Source organism: Lathyrus oleraceus, chromosome 2 (assembly GCF_024323335.1).
Source record: "Lathyrus oleraceus cultivar Zhongwan6 chromosome 2, CAAS_Psat_ZW6_1.0, whole genome shotgun sequence".
Taxonomy (NCBI): domain Eukaryota; kingdom Viridiplantae; phylum Streptophyta; class Magnoliopsida; order Fabales; family Fabaceae; genus Lathyrus; species Lathyrus oleraceus.
The window spans coordinates 30391351-30408614 of NC_066580.1; the positions used below are offsets into that span (position 1 = coordinate 30391351).

At 39.2% G+C, this 17264-nt stretch overlaps 1 non-coding gene across 1 annotated transcript; it reads right to left on the reverse strand.

Moving 5' to 3' along the window:
- Window positions 1-906: 906 nt before the first annotated feature.
- LOC127124456 (small nucleolar RNA R71) lies at window positions 907-1013 on the reverse strand. Its single transcript, XR_007803945.1, has one exon. It is a non-coding gene; the product is annotated as a small nucleolar RNA R71 (small nucleolar RNA).
- Between the last annotated feature and the right edge of the window lie 16251 nt (window positions 1014-17264).

Below are 17264 nucleotides of genomic sequence, written 5' to 3' on the forward strand. Positions count from 1 at the left end.
AGTTTGATGCGTTACATACCGATATCCCTTTATCAAATATATTTATTAATATTCTATTTACGTTATAGTTATTTCTCTTCATCCCTCCAATCTTAGAACGATCAACAACCTTAGATTTACATAGTTACATTAGATAACGATACGTTCGATTATTAATCCTTGTGGGTTCGATAATCTTTAAAACTACGCGATACGACTGTGCACTTGCAGTCACGATTCCCATAGACTTACTAAGTTGCGATCAAGTTTTTGGTGCCGTTGCTGGGGACTAATTTAGTCGATATCATAACTCCAGTTTTTCCTAGTATAGACTAAGGCAAACAATTCTATTTTCCTTTCTAATTTGTCGAGTGTATGCCAAGTACTCACTCTCAAGGAGAGAGATTCAAGCTATCGTTCGACGAACCTGAGCATTATCTAAGATTAGAATGCCGGATACGAGACTTGATACGAGAACATCGTATCAAGCTAAATCTTCCCGATCCTAATATCCCTAATCCTGAACCAGTTATACGACCAGAGATGGCCGAAGGACCGCAGAACCGTCCTCTTAAATACTATGCAATCCCTTTGCAGGATGAACCACATAACAATATCGCTGCTCCTGCCATCGAGGCTAATAATTTATAGCTAAAACCTTCATTGTTGTCATCCGTACAACAAAACCAATTTTCAGGTAGTCCCACGGAGGATCCGAACCTACATTTGTCAGTGTTTTTGCAATACGTAGACACAATGAAAGCAAATGGTGTCAGCCCTGAAGCTATAAGACTACATCTTTTCCTATTCTCATTAAGAGACAGAGCTAGAGCTTGGCTCCAGTCTCTACCATCCAACTCTGTCACCACGTGGAACAAGTTGAAGAAATTTTTCTTAGCACAATATTTCCCACCTAGTAAGACGGCTATGCTAAGAGCCCAAATAAACGGGTTTAAACAAAAAGATAACAAATCACTTTTTGAAGCTTGGGAGAGATACAAAGACATGATGAGGCTTTGTCCGCATCACAGTATAGAAGAGTGGTTGATCATCCATACCTTTTACAACGATCTCTTGTACAATACAAGATTTACAATAGATGTTGCCGCAGGTGGCGCACTGATGGATAAACCCTTTAATGAGGCCTACCAACTTATCAAAAATATGGCCCAAAATCATTACCAGTGGGGAAGAGAAAGAACCTCCGTAGAGAAACCTCCAACGAAAGGCGGTATGTATGAATTAAGTAGTATAAACCATGTCAATGCTAAGGTAGACACTCTTACTCAAAAGATAGACAACTTGACCATAACACCCGCGGCCACCGTGGCTGCCATTGCACCAAACTGCAAGATATGCGAAGTTCCTAGGCATGCTGCCCCTGAATTTCAACTTTTGACAGGAACCTCCACAGACCAGGTGAACTATGCTCAAGGAAACCCTTACTCAAACACCTATAACCCAGGTTGGAAGAACCATCCTAACTTTTTGTACAAGAAAAATAATTCATTATATGCACCTAACCAAGCACCTACTGTACCACCAAGATATCATAAAGTTGTCGCAAATACTCAAAATGCTCGTAGGAAGTCAAACCTAGAAATAATGATGGAAAACTTCATAGCTACCCAAGCCCAAACAAATAAGGATTTTCTAAATCAAAACATACACACTAGTGAGCAAATCAAGCAGTTAGCAAACAAGGTAGATGCTTTATCCACCCATAACAAAATGTTGGAAACACAAATCTCGCAAGTGGCTCAACAACAAGCACCTACTGCTTCCTCTGCAGGCACGTTTCCTGGACAGCCACAACTAAACCTGAAAGGTCATGCAAATGCTATTATACTACGAAGTTGGACAGAACTAGACGGACCGACCGAACCTAGAATTCAAAACCCAACCATGCACCAAGACCCTGGTAAAGTAATTGAGAAGGAAGACGGACAAGAGGAAGATAAAAAGCGAAGAGTCTGCAGAGAAAGAAGAACCTTACGTGCCTCCACCACCGTATAAACCTCCTACCCCTTATCCTCAAAGACTTATTAAATATAAAAGTGTAGGGCAATTTAAATTTTTTGTAGAGCTTCTAAAACAATTGAATATCACAATACCCTTTATGGAAGCTATCACTCAAATGCCCTCATATGCTAAGTTTCTTAAGGAAATCTTATCTAACAAGAAGAAGATAGAGGATAACGAAACTGTTACACTTACTGCTGAGTGTAGCGCCATAATACAAAACAATATGCCTCCTAAGCTGAAAGACCCAGGTAGGTTCTCCATACCCTGTGTAATCGGAAAGTTTGTCATAGACAAAGCACTATGCGACTTAGGAGCCAGTATTAGCTTAATGCCCTTATCCATATGCGAAAGGCTTAAATTGGGAGAACTAAGACCTACTAGGATGTCCGTACAACTTGCAGATCGTTCTATTAAATTTCCCGTAGGTATGTTAGAAAACGTTCCGGTACGCATAGGATAATTCTATATTCCTACTGATTTTATAATCATGGATATAAAAGAGGATTCCAACCTCTCTATCATATTAGGAAGACCATTCCTAGTTACTTCCAGAGCTGTTATAGATGTTAAGAAAGGAAAGCTAACCTTTGAAGTTGATAGAGATAAAGGGAAAAGCGAGCGAACCATTTACAGTAAACGGGCAACGTTTGAAACATTACCATAACATTGATAACAATGATTTCATCGCGAATCTAAAGCTTGCAGAGTTGCCCGCTCATTTACCAGATTAACATCTATCTTATTTCTATCGAGCTTACGACGATAAATAAAGCGCTTGGTGTGAGACAACCCACACTCTATTTTTTAACTATTAATTCAATTATCTAAATTTCCGTTTATTACTATTGCTTATTTTTCATTTTCTTTCTTTCTTATTTTTCATAAAGTCAATCGGTATCTTTCTTTATTATTGACCATTACTAACTTAATGTTGTTATCTACTTAAATTTATCTAGCTACCGACCATCACAACGCAACAAGTAGATTACATGGATATAGTCTTCATAGGCAAAGGTCAAAAGAGACGTTTTGAGGCTCTAGCTCAGAGAGAAATAGCACTAACCATATACCCAGATGGACGTACTATGCCCAAATTAGGTATAAGAGACAGTGTTATGTTCCTAATTAACCAATTAGGCTGGGACACCTTTGCTATCAAAAGAAATTTTAGTTCCTACAGTAGGTTGACTTTAGAATTCCTAAGCTCCCTAGTTTACCTGCCAAACCATGGTATGAAATTTAACAAAGGCCTCATCACCTTTAGGTTGTTCGATATTGAGTACCGCTACACCCATAGAGAAATAGCTGAACTGAAATTCTGGTGTAGTCAGACTTCAGATGTTCTACTCCAAGTCATGACATCTGATCTAACATTGTAACTAATACAGCAAGACAGTTATTAAAGACTGTGCTAATATGCACACGTTCACAGATGTCACGACATCTCCTTCTATGTCACCCTAGAATGGATGAACACCTGGTTCTGTGCTTCAAGTAGAAAGACTCAGTAGAGATCAATCATAGCAATCACTTCTGTGGTTTTCCTACACAGTTATCAGCACGATGTCTCAATAGTGATTTGGACATCATCTGTTACATTGTTCCAGTTTGTTGGCCTTGTACTTGTATTTCCTAAAATAAAGGTTGAACAAGTTAAACTAATTTCCACTTATGAAGGAGCTAACAAATAGACTATTTGCTAGGTTCATTAATTATAGATTAGTTGTTGGTTTCCTGGATTTTAGCTCAGCTATTGGATTCCTAAAGAATAGCCTGAGAAAAATACTGAAACAGAAAAAAACCAATCGTCCTACACTTTAGCACATGCTGTTAGGAATGAATGTCACAACATTCAGCTCAACAGCCAGAACATATGCTGATTCAGTTATGTTCCTGAGAACTGTCTGTGCTAAATTTGCTGTACTGGGAGACGACCTACCAGTCTCTACTACAGGAACAACTGTCAATGCATCCAGTTTGACAGTTTCACAATGATCCTTTGGCCAGGTCTGTTATCCTCGTGAAGACCAGACTTAAATAAATACTGAACTGAAACCAACCTGCCTATTATTCAGTATATGCTGTCACTGAAGAATGCCACAACATTCTGATTGACATTCAAACAGAATGCTATATACCAGGTCTGTTATCATCTTGATAAGCAGACTGGAATATCAGCTGTGTGATGGTAGAAGTATTAAAACATGCAGAAGGAAAACAAACACAGGAAATTGTTAACCCAGTTCGGTGCAACATCACTTACGTCTGGGGGCATACCAAGCCAGGAAGAAGATCCACTATCAGCAGTATTAATTCAGAGTTAAACTCCCCTGTTTACAACTCTTCACTTAATCCCTACCCAATGCAATCTATACCTAGGAACTCCTAGATAGAAACCTCCAGTTTCCATTCCTATCACTACAAATACAATGTAATGTTCAAATAGCTTGAACTTGCTTCACAGCTTCGATCAAGCACATAATCACTCTTGCCTACAGGCTTTGAGTTACAAATACTCTCAGCTTTAAACACTGAGAAACACATGGTAACCTTCCCACAGATTGGGAGGTTTACCTCACACACACCCCTAAAAATTCATTCTAAGAGGCTTGCAAAAACTAGGTTACAATAAGCTATTTATAACCTAATCACCCAACTGGATTTGGGCCTTCAGAAATCGCAGCAAACTTGTTCTTTGCTGTTACAAATACAGTAGAAAATTTCTGCTACAAACAAGGTCTTCAATCCCAAAATCTCTCCATATATATCTCCTTATTTTGAGCCTATATATATTCTGATTGAGTCTTTAAGACCTCCACATGGGAGTTAGGATATTCACCAAATATCCTCACTAATCCCAGAATATATACTGAATTAATTAATTCAGTTTTCTACACATGTACGATGTCACAGGCATGATGTCGTGACATCGTACATGACATGTTGGTCCAGATGTTGAACTTCTTCAACCCAACATATTAAAACAACAGAGATGATTACATTATTTGTTTTACAAAATTAATGCCAATCCCAAGGTATTAACATGAACTCCTAGGATGTCCTAATGGTCCTGGCACCTTTACCATTACCCAGGAAGACAGGCTTGTAGACCATGAATTAAATTACTTTTGGGGTAGCATCATAGGAAACAACCATCCCGAGCCAGATCTTATGCATTCCGAGAACATCCATAACCCTGCCATTTGTTACTTTCATAAGATCCTAGCTCACACCTTATTTAGAAAGGAACAGAACAGAACCTCCGTGTCCAAAGACGAACTCTTTATAATGTATTGTGCATCACAAGCCCGACCTATTAACGCCGCTACATTTATCATAACTAATTTGGACCGTATAGCACAGGATAACCATGGACCAATCTTAGTGGGGGGTTTAGTGACCATGATAGCAAATGCCATAGGATTGAGACAACCACTTATCAGGCTTAACCCTTTAGGTGGGATACGACCAATGAATATCATATTCTGTTTCAACACTAGTATCATTAGGAACCTAGGCCCGAATGTGTTTGAATTTCTAATTAACCGCCAAGAAGTACACCTATTTACCCTGCCAGACCATAGGACGAGTGTACATGATAGGAAAAACTGGCTCTATGATTTGGATGGACCACCAAATGCACCACCTTCTCCTCCAGAGACACCCCAAATCTATGACCACTATGATACTTTTCTCTCTGACGCTGAATCACACGTCCTAGCTATTGGTTCTATGTGTTGGCAGTAATTTTGGTAAAACCTAGAGTGTTCACAAGTTATCACAAGTGTTATCTTGACATAAGATAACATGTACTTGCAGGGTGTTTAAAATGTGAATATGCAGGATTTTACTGAGATGTCAGACCCGATGTCATGACATATGTATACAGAACATTCAGTCTGAATGTTATGTATTGTGTGATTGCGTTTTTAATGTTAATCTATGTGTGATTGATGTAATGATTGAACGCGCCCTCAATCAGTAATTAAAACCAGATTGACTTATTTTCCAACAAGATATAATCAGCTGTCATGAGAAGATATGAATGGAAAATAGTTTTAGGGTTTTTGTAATGTCTAAGCCCAGCCAAACAATTCTATAAATAGGGCATGGAATATCTGGTTTTACACACAAGAAATAATGAACGAAATATTGAGAGAGAATAAGGGTTTTAGTCTTGTGTGGTCGTGTGTATTATGAGCCATTCATTCATCCATAGATGATTGAATTGGACTGACTTTTGAGTTGTAATTTGTCCACTCTAAGCTTTGAAGCATGAGTGTGTGTTTACTTGATTGAAGCTTTTAAGCAAGATCAAGTATGTGTCTTTGAAGAGTATATTCTTTTCATTATAACTCTTGTTTTATATCACTACTGTGATTGAGGGGGAGTGAGTAGGATCTCATATCTAAGAGTTCTTAGGTAGAATTCACACAGGTAGAGATTAGGTGAAAAGACTGTAACTTGAAGTTGTTTACTGAGAGTCTTTGAACTGATTCTGTTTAGTGGATTTCCTTCCTGGCTTGGTGTCATACCCCAATTTTGTCCGGGCATATTTAAATTTTCATAGAATTGATTCCATTTTTAATTTTGCATCATATGCATAGCATGACATACATTCCATCATGAATAATACCTAAAATGTTAGTCAGAATGAGTTTATTAAAAATACAGACAAATCGGTTAAATTGTTTCTCAAAGAATGTACAAAATTAGCGGGTAAAAAAGTTTCAAATTTAAAATTGCAGACACCAGTATTATTAATCTACTGTTCACGTAGTTTAACCTGGTGTGCTCGTTGTATTTTTCAGTGACTGTTTCGATTATATTTCGACCCGCCTGAGCCTTTTAACCGGTGCAAATTTATTTCAGAATTTGAAGAAACGCTGTATTTTTTCAATAAGTATGTTGTGTGTTTTAGTGTGTCCAATTTAATTTTTCGAGCAAATTTCCGTCCAATTTTTCATTCATTTTTGAGCCGTTTATTTTTATTTTTCTAATCAAGATATCATTGAGATAAATTAGAATTAATTACATAATTAATTTGAATTTATTTTAATGATTGCTAAATATTTTATAATTTTTAAATTTCCAAAAAAATATAATAAGATTGCAACGGATTCCTTATGAGTGCCAGCTGGTATCACCAATCACCCACTCCTAACAAACTCACACTAACCTCTCCTCTCTCTCACACTATTGGCCACGCGTCACTCTGAGAAAAACCCTCTCTCATACTCCACTCAATACCGTTACACTCATCTCACACCTCACCCACAACTCTCATTAAACCCCCTCTCAACAAACTTTCCCACTCACTCCCTTCAGCGTCTCTCTCTCACACCCACCTCACCTCCTCTCTCTTCGCCACGCGTCCCCCCACCACTATACCTACCCTCACTACACACGTCTTTCTCACGTTTCAGCTACCCACACTCACAGAATACTCACTCACATTTCTCCCTCTCTCTGAGAAACTCTGAACGAAAAACAAAAGACAAAAGAGAGAAAATTAAAAAACCTTCACCATCAAACCCTCCTTCAACCACTCACCTTCATCTCCATTCGTCTTCACCGAAACCCCAAAACCAACCTTCAAACCAAATCTTCCAACAACTCCACCTCACTTCGCTGTCATCCACCCTCCGTCTTCCTATTCACACCACGAACCCATCTTCAAACCCTCAACCCTTTTTTCCTTCGTCCACACATTCCCTTCCTCCGACGCCATACTCCATCCGCCGCGACACCTTCCTCTAAACTCCGACCCCCACCCTTAGCCTCTGTTTCTAACTTCCGTCGTGGTATCTCCATCGCCGGAGGTAAAATGAAAAAGGAAAAGGGGAAACCTTCATAACACACACCCTAAGGCGGAATTTCTTTCCACAAATCTAAAGGTCAACATATCCTCAAAAATCCACTACTTGTTGATTCCATTTGTTCAGAAATCTGGAACCAAAACTACTGATGTTGTGCTTGAAATCGGTCTTGGTACCGGTAATTTGACTAAGAAGCTTTTCGATGCCGGTAAGAAGTTTATTATTTTTCAAATCGATTCTCATATAGTTCTTGAGCTTCACAAACGGTTCCAAGGAGTCCCTTCAAGTCACCTCACGATTATCCAAGAGGACGTCACCGAGACAACACTCAAAGGAATGGATAAAGCTTGTCTGCCGTGTTAGATCTAAAACACATTGAAGCTCTGATCATTAGAAGAATGAAGCTCAAATCTGGAGCTTCTTTTCGGCGATAAAGCATTTATCGTTTCGAGCCTCATTTTCTCTCCGACAAACTCCGTTGGTGACACTTGTGGTAGCCTGGACACATTTCGGTGTAACTCGCAACACGTATACCAGCAGAAGTTGATCTGAAGGATTAGCAGGAAAATGTGGAACAGGTAGCTAACCGTGGACGACGATAATTGCAACTTGCCTCCGTTGATAGCTTGACATTTGCAACTCACGACCAACTGCCATCACCAAGCCATCGCCAGAATCCGCCGCCGCCGAAGCCCTCAACGAAAACAGCAAACCACCGTGAAGCTTCAGAGGAAGTTTTGAACCTCTTCAATTGTCGTTATGGTAACCCGCTCAGCATTGGTAACCTTTTTCATTTCAAGTTTAAAATTTTAATTTGATCTTTGAACTGTGCAAATCTGATTTTGCGTCACATATTCTCAATCATCTATGTGTTGGTAAAACATATTCTTGTTATGTTATGCATATTGTAGAATATGTTGTGCGGAGAAACAATGACGTTAATCTTTGTTGTTATGAGTACTGTGAAGATCAGTTTTTGAGATGCAGGATATTTCGCATTAATCTTTGAATAATACAAATATTTTGGTTGTTGGTTTGTTGTGTTTACACATGTGAATCGAACCAAGTGATTGTCACCATTGTTATGAGAATCGTTTGTGTATAATCTATTTATCAGGCTGTAATTCTTATCCGGTAAGAGTTTTCAGGTTGATTTATTTTGAAGTGTTGAGATGTATGTTATGTTTGTTAGCCATCAATCATGTTTTCGTTTGGGCTTGGTGTAGGGGCTGTTCTCTTTTTCCTCATATATGTACATATTATGATGTAGTTCATTCCTATTAATCATCTTAGCATAACCTGATATAAGTGATGATTCACAATGTTATAACCATTTTCTCAAATACATGATTATTAATAAATCTGTTCTAAGCATATGGCATTGTGTTAATGTTCAGTTAATATGTTATGTATAACCTTGGGTGGTTTCTAAGTGATGTCAATTCCATTATGATTTTTTCCGACTTGCAAGTACACGGGATTTTTAATATTTTAAGCACATGGTATCTACTTGGTTTTAGTCACTCCTAAATCAAACTTGTTTTAGTGATTGACTAATTCAGATTTTGTTTAAATCACTTGGTTGTGATGATCGATTACCTTGGGAATTTTAGTTAACATATGATTTTGATTTGGAATTTTTTTTGGTCAATTAGGTAGTTTGTTTCAATTCCAATCAAATACTTCATTAATTAAATATTGACCGGATTATTTTATCATGATGTCAACCTCTTCCAAACTCGAATTCCTTTCAATCTTATCAATTCATAATCACTTTCAATTCATTTCCAAACGAAGCTCATTTGATTCAAAACCACTTTCAAACCAATTTCAAAAATCACAAATCATAATTCTCGATTTAATGTCGAGTTTATTTTCAAACACCTTTGTAAGTCGATCGCTTCTAGCATCGCCATCAACCTCACATAGCTTACTCTTGGGCTTTCTTACAATAAAACCTATTCGGTTATTGATTAATCGAGTTGATGAATAATACACAAAATAAAATTCATTTCATTCATAAACATGAATTTAAATCATTTTCCAAACCATTCAACTTCAAAAGAATTTTCTCTTAACATAAATTTTGGGATGAAAAAGATATAGGAGGCGTTCGCCTCACTATTTCTCAATTACTCGAATAATTGGCGTATGCCATATTGCGCGAGTTCTTGTCACCTGATTAAATCTTAAATCACACAATTTCAAATCACTTTTCAAAATTAAATATAATTTCCAAATTCAAATTATTCAAACCATAACATTTCAAATCATTTCTTTTAAATCAACTACAAATTCTACAACCATTTAATTCTAAATTTCCGATAATAAAAGGATAGGAGGCGTACGCCTCATTATCTTTCGATTATTCGAATAATTGGCGTATGCCACATTGCTCGAATCTTCGTCATCAAATTAAAAACACAATCGAATAAATTCAAATCAACTCTTAGATCAAATCCAATTTCACAAAATAAACTCTAACTTAAACCTCAATTAGAGAATGGGAGGCGTTCGCCTCGCCATTCCTTGATTATTTGAATAATTGGCGTACGCCACATTGCTCAAATCATCGACTTTCCAAACATACCAAATCAAAATCCAAAATTCAAATCATTTTCGCAAATCAACTACAATATCTAAAAACATATCTTTTACAATTTAAACCTCGGATGATAAAAGATGGGAGGCGTTCGCCTCGCCATCTCTCGATTATTTGAATAATTGGCGTTCGCCATATTGCACAAGTTATCGACTTCCGATTAATACATTTTAACTAAACTTGGATAAGGGAATAGGTGGCGCTGGCCTCATTATTCTTTGAATAAGCAAGTAGGAGGCGTACGCCTCACTACCGTGCATATTCAACATCCATAAACAAACTTTCTAAATAATCCGAATGAAAAAGGAGTAGAAGGCGAACGCCTTATTATTCCTCGAAAGAATTGGACGATTGGTGTGCACCACATTGCCCAATCTTTCGTCGTTTTTCAAAAACATCTCAAACAAATCAAACCTAACTTCTCGCCCCCGAGCGATCGAAACCAAACCAAAACACCCAAACACATCAATTCAACTTGTCACCCCCGCGTGACCAAAACTCTTTCAAAAAGAACACTGTCAATCTTTTCTAATGCGCACAACATACCAGTGCTAGAGCCTCCACCGAGAGTAGACAAACCAGCGTTTAGCCGTTAGAACGCCGACCTACACAGTCCTTCATCAAAACGAAACACACCAAATATTCGTAGTAGCCCGAACTACGAATGCTCTGATTTCCTTATTGCACCATAAGGATACATAGGCAGGAGATTGATGTATCTTCGCGAGCACACTAATAAAAAACCTCCCATTTCCCCTCCTGAGGTCTTCATCCATATATATCATCAATTCTAATTATTCGAAGCAAGCGAATAATATTCAATTAACAGTCAAATAGAAAATCAGACTAAAAGGTTCCCGTTGAGTACAACGGACGTAAGGGGTGCTAATACCTTCCCCTTGCGTAATCGACTCCCGAACCCAAATATGGTTGCGACGACCATTATTCTTTTTCTTAGAGGTTTTCTCGATATTTTCCTATTCCTTCATTGGAATGAATAAAGTTCGGTGGCGACTCTGTTTCGAACAACATTTATTCCGTGTTCCATCGCGAGGGATCGTATTTTTTCGAGGTGCGACAAACTGGCGACTCTGCTGGGGACCCTGCTCCAAGCAAGAGAGAGTATAGCCTAACTTAGTCTGATTTTGCTCTGATTGTTGGAAGATGTTCTTATCTTCCCTGCTTGTTTCTCTATATTTTATTATGTTGCTTGTATGTAATATGTTTTGATACTTTGATATGGGACTTGATGTATGCTGTGAGATAAGCTTCACACCCGAGCTTCGAGAAGAACCTAGAACCTGGAGTTGTGTAGTATTGAACCGAGGGGTGTACACCTCATTGGGACAATACGAAGACTCCACCTGGAGTAGATCTATTTGGAGTTTCCATCATAATGTGGCTAGCCCATTATTGTAGGAAGGTTTTAAATACGATCCGTGACTCTATGGACCTCACCTTAAACCCAAGTTTTGTTTTCATGATTGGCGATTATGTAGTATTGAACCGAAGGGTCTACACCCTGTTCGAAGAATACGAGAATCCCACTTAGATTAGATCAGTTCAGAACTCCCATCATGATATGGCTAGCCCACCATTGCGAGGAAGTTTTAAACTTGATCCGTGAGTCTAAGTTCCTTCCTCGAAAACATAACTTTAGAACCTACCTTTGGGGAATTTCTAGTAATCATAGAAACCCGTGTTTCTTCCTGTTATACTGACGTACTCGACGTATGAACGACTTTTAGTACCTGTATTCCTTTGCAAAAAATCATGGCAAAACTTCATGCATTTGCATATCATAAACATGCATTGCATATCATCTTATAGAAACAAAAACTTACACCATATTCTACCCTTTGTCCAGTAACGCTGACTACTCAACACCAGTACGAGACACGCCGCAACTACAAGATGACACTTGAACAGCTTGAAGCAAACCAGGTTTCGATGAGGACCGACATTGACTCCATGCAAGCAAAGATGGATCGTTTGCTCGAGACTATGTTACTCTTGGCCCAGAAGGAGAAAGACGCTGAAACTAACGCCGAAGCCAGAAGAGTTGATGCTCAGTTTGGATCACCATCGCTTAGCATCCCAGGAGTGATTGACCTTGATGGTAATCCTGTCCATCCTAAAGAAGGACCCATTCCTTTTCCTGTTCCTATGGTTAACATGAACCCCCATGAGCACTCTGCTACATCTGCTCGACATGGATCCATGATGGGTGATGAGTTTCCATATGACGCTTTCTTCATGCCACAATCCACTAAACCTGTTGTTGGAAGTCTCCTAGACCCAGCTGTTGAGAGACTCCATGCTCTGGAAGAGAAATTCAACTCCTTGGAGGTTCATACTACTCCCGGCTTGGACGCCGTTGATATGTGCTTGGTACCAGGCCTCGTGATTCCACAAAAATTCAAAGTCCCAGACTTTGACAAATACAAAGGGATCAGCTGCCCGAGAACTCACCTTAGAGATTACTGTCGTAAGATGGCCACCCACATTAGTAATGATCAACTCCTGATTCATTACTTCCAAGATAGCCTCAGTGGGGCATCCCTGGAGTGGTACATGCAATTAGAGAGAGGTCAGGTCCAATCTTGGAGAGACCTTGCTGAAGCCTTCCTTAGGCATTATTAGTACAATACTGATCTAGCACCTAATCGCACCCAGCTGCAAGACATGACTCAACGCAACAATGAGTCATTCAAGGAATACGCACAACGTTGGAGAGAGCTCGCAGCTCGTGTCCAACCTTCTCTTCTTGATAAGGAATTAATTGACATGTTTATGGGAACTCTACATACCTAATACATGGAAAAGATGGTAGGATCCAACTTCCCAACTTTTGCCGAGGTTGTCTCCGTGGGAGAACGAATTGAAAGCCAGATCAAGAAGGGAAAGTTACCTTGTGCTGCCAATGCTTCAAGTGGGATGAAGAAACCTTATCCCAATCCCCCAAAGAAGCCAGAGGGTCAGACCAACGCCATAATGAGAGGAGGAGGATATAGGGCACTTTCATATGCTCCTACGCCTTATCATCAGGTTGACGCGGTCATCCCGACACCATATCAGCAACCCTATCAGCAACCGTATCCACAACCTTATCAACAGCCGACTTACCATCAGCCACATCAAAATCAACAGCAACGTGCTCCACAACAACGTCAACCTAATCAGCAGAGGGCAAGAAGGCCAGAAAGACATTTTGATCCTCTGCCAGTGTCATACAGCAAGATCCTTCCCTACCTGCTAAAGGATGGATCAATTGTTTTGAAGGAGCTGACACCTGTAACTCCACCTTACCCACCAGGCTACAACGCCAATGCTCACTACGAGTATCATATGGGTGCACCAGGGCACACAATAGAGAACTGTAAGGCTTTCAAGCACAAGGTCTAGGACCTGATTGATAGTAAGGCAATTACGTTCACGCCAGTGAGGCCAAACGTTGCAACAAATCCCATGCCACCGCATGTAGAGTCGAGTGAAGCTCGAAGATAAAGCATCACACCGGCCTGAACAAGCAGAGTAATTCCGCCAGTGGATCAAGAGATGAAGGCCCGTTTCTTCGAATGAAGGCGATCATTATGCCATTTTTACCATTTTGCATTCTTGTAATTTGATCTTGTTTGTCTAAGTACTGTATGCTTTAAACATTGTTATTTGTATTTGGTCTTATTAATGGGATGATTATGCATGCTTTGAATCAATCTTTCATATTCACCCATCTATCACATTTACAAATCACAAACACATACTTTTCCACTTCACCTCCTTTATCACACTATTGTTAGCAAATGTTGGAAGGAGGATGACGAAAACAAAATACTCATAATTGCTGATTGTACGCTTTCGGATAAAATTCTGCTAATGATGTACAGGCATTGTTTCAAATCCCCAAACACTGGAGAGATAACGAGTTAATCCCTAGTCAACCACTTCGAGCCTAGAAGTAGGAGTTTCTTTCGGATCTATAAACCCTTAAGCTTAACCTGGGGCAGGGTAGTGTTCAGTTAGTCTTACTACACATTCAAATTACAAGATAAAATATCCCATATGAGGATCAATCACATGATATTCTTCGCACACATCTTGAAGTGTCGAAGAAACCATACAAATCCAAATTTTAGGTTTGTTGCTCTTCAATGACCATTGACTTGGCAGTCACAATCTTCAAAAAAAAAAATCAAAGAAAGAGCCCGCTAAGTCCAACACCCTAAAAGGAGACTTAGGCAAAAACTGGGGCAATCCCGATGGATTAAAGCTTCAAACAAGCGGTCCATGCAAAAGTTAGGGATCAAAACAAAAATCGAAAGAGACAATGAAAGTTTCCAACAAAACAAAACAAGATTCAGTGACCACCATACCAAAATCAAAGGGTCACCGACATAAAAAAACGAAATAAGGTGGTTGCCATTCCAAGAGACCTTGAATCACCATCTTTATCCTTACACCTGCAAAAGACGAATATGTGTAAATTAATTGAACATAGGATTGGAGATCATCATGAAGAAGGGGTGGGTTAAAATAAACTTTGAGCCTTATATCCTTTTGTTTCAATAACAGTGAACCAAGCCACGTTACAACCCTCAAAAGACCTAATTGAAGTGAGGTTTATTCCAGAAGCATACTACAGCAAGGTTGAGTAAACTGACTCCTAGGTATTTACTAATATTCTATTCTGGCTTCATCATTCACACACTAGCTGAATCAGCATCGCGTTTAGACTCATGATCCATTCGCCACACACTACCACGACACCCCAAATGAATGATTGTTTTTCAAAACATGCATAACTGTTGCATTAACATCACCATTTCTTGGATAACAATTCTTAATTGTCAATCAGTACTTGACATCGAGAAAATTCCAACAAGGGGCAATTCGAGTGGTACTTGATCGTCGGCGTTGACACGAAGCAAAACCATTTCATAATCCTATGGATCAGGGGCATGGCATCTTCTGATCATTTTGATTGAAGAAGTAGTCAGTATAAGACAAATCTTCAAGCATCGGTTGATCAAGGAGGAAAAACACTTCAATACCCAGTACGTTTGGGGCAAGTCCCCCAAAGGCTAATCAGGGGCAGAGCATTGTAAGATTCAGGAGTTGAGAAAAACAGACTCAGACCACGTCATCGAATAAACACTCCCAAGGTTTCCTTTCAGGGAGAATGCCATTTGACACCCTACAGTCTGGGGCAAGACAAGTTGCAAGGGGAAAAATTCCCTTCATATCTTCAAGCCAGTCAAGCAGATTGCATCAGACACTAGTGACTGCTTGGATTCACAACAAAAACGTCGAAAGTTCATACCAGTACAACATCATACCTTGACAAGAATCCTTAGGGCACGTCAAAGGCATACCCATCATGCGCTGATCACGTCGCTATGCTCAATTACAGGCTGGCCAGACATCTCAGAAGAAGAATCGAGATCTTCTCAAAGACAAATACACAACGTATCAGCAAGAGATCAAACTTGGGGCACCAAGAGTACTCGCATCCGTTGTTTGTTCATCACATCATCAACTACCGAGTGTCGGGAAGTCAGATCCTTTCCACCAACCGATGGTCCAACCCACATCGACTACCACAAAAGACCAAAGCCCACCTTACTGGCATCCACACAAAAACTAATACAACCAACACTGGTTTCCACAAAATACATCACCTTTGAAAGGGGGCCAATCCCAAACAAGCCAATCAGTCTTTGCATTCAAACATGCATCACATGCATCACCTCATACATAACGCATACATGACATTTATGCATATAACACGAATCAAAACCCAAGGTTTAGTCGTAGGCATCCAGGCCAACCCTCAGTTGAGTTATTGTTTTTCTCTGAGTAAGTTTCTACCCCACTATTGGGCATTCCCCATTGGAGTTACATCTCTCAACCTTTTGTTGATAAGATGTTATCCTCAGCAAAGTCAAACATCATTTCTTTAAAACACTTACCTTGTTTCGCGTTGAGCGTCCCTCAACAAGTTGTTTCCTGTAACCTTTTGTTGACAGAAACTACACCTCCCCAGAGAATATTTGTTCTGCAACCTTTTGTTGATGGATACCCCTGGCAAGTCTTACCCAGTAATGTTCCAATACTTCCTAACAAATCAGGTTTACTCAACATTGACAGTAGCCTTATTTTTCCAATGTTTTTCTCACTATCATCCTTTTGGTGAAAGTCCATTGAGGAATAATATTGATCATCACCATGTTTACGATAATCGTTATCCTTTTGATAATGGTAAAAATCTTGGACATTTGTGATCTTACCGTCATCCTTTTGGTGTCGAAGATCCTTGAAGTTTTGGTTCAACCTTCATCCTTTTGGTGAATGGCGACCTCTCATTATTAAAGCTTATTGTCATCCTTTTGGTGGTAACAAGTTTTGTCGTTTGATCTTACTGTCATCCTTTTGGTGTCGAAGATCCTTAAAGTTTTGGTTCAACCTTCATCCTTTTGGTGAATGGCAATCGCTGCACTAATTACAGCCTACCGTCATCCTTTTGGTGTCGGCGATCCTTGTGGAGATAAGGATCCTTGTCATTTTGGTTCAATCATCATCCTTTTGGTGATGACGTCCAGTTCAATCTAAATATCATCCTTTTGGTGATGGATATTATAAAGTTTGGTTTAAGCTATCATCCTTTTGATGATGGTGACATTTGGAAAAGTCCAATCCCACTATCATCCTTTTGGTGTCAGTAATATTTGAAGTTATTATAACTTATTATCATCCTTTTGGTGGTGACAAGTTTCGAAGTTATGATCTCACCTTCATCCTTTTGGTGATGGTGGTTGTTAATTCATTATCATCCTTTTGGT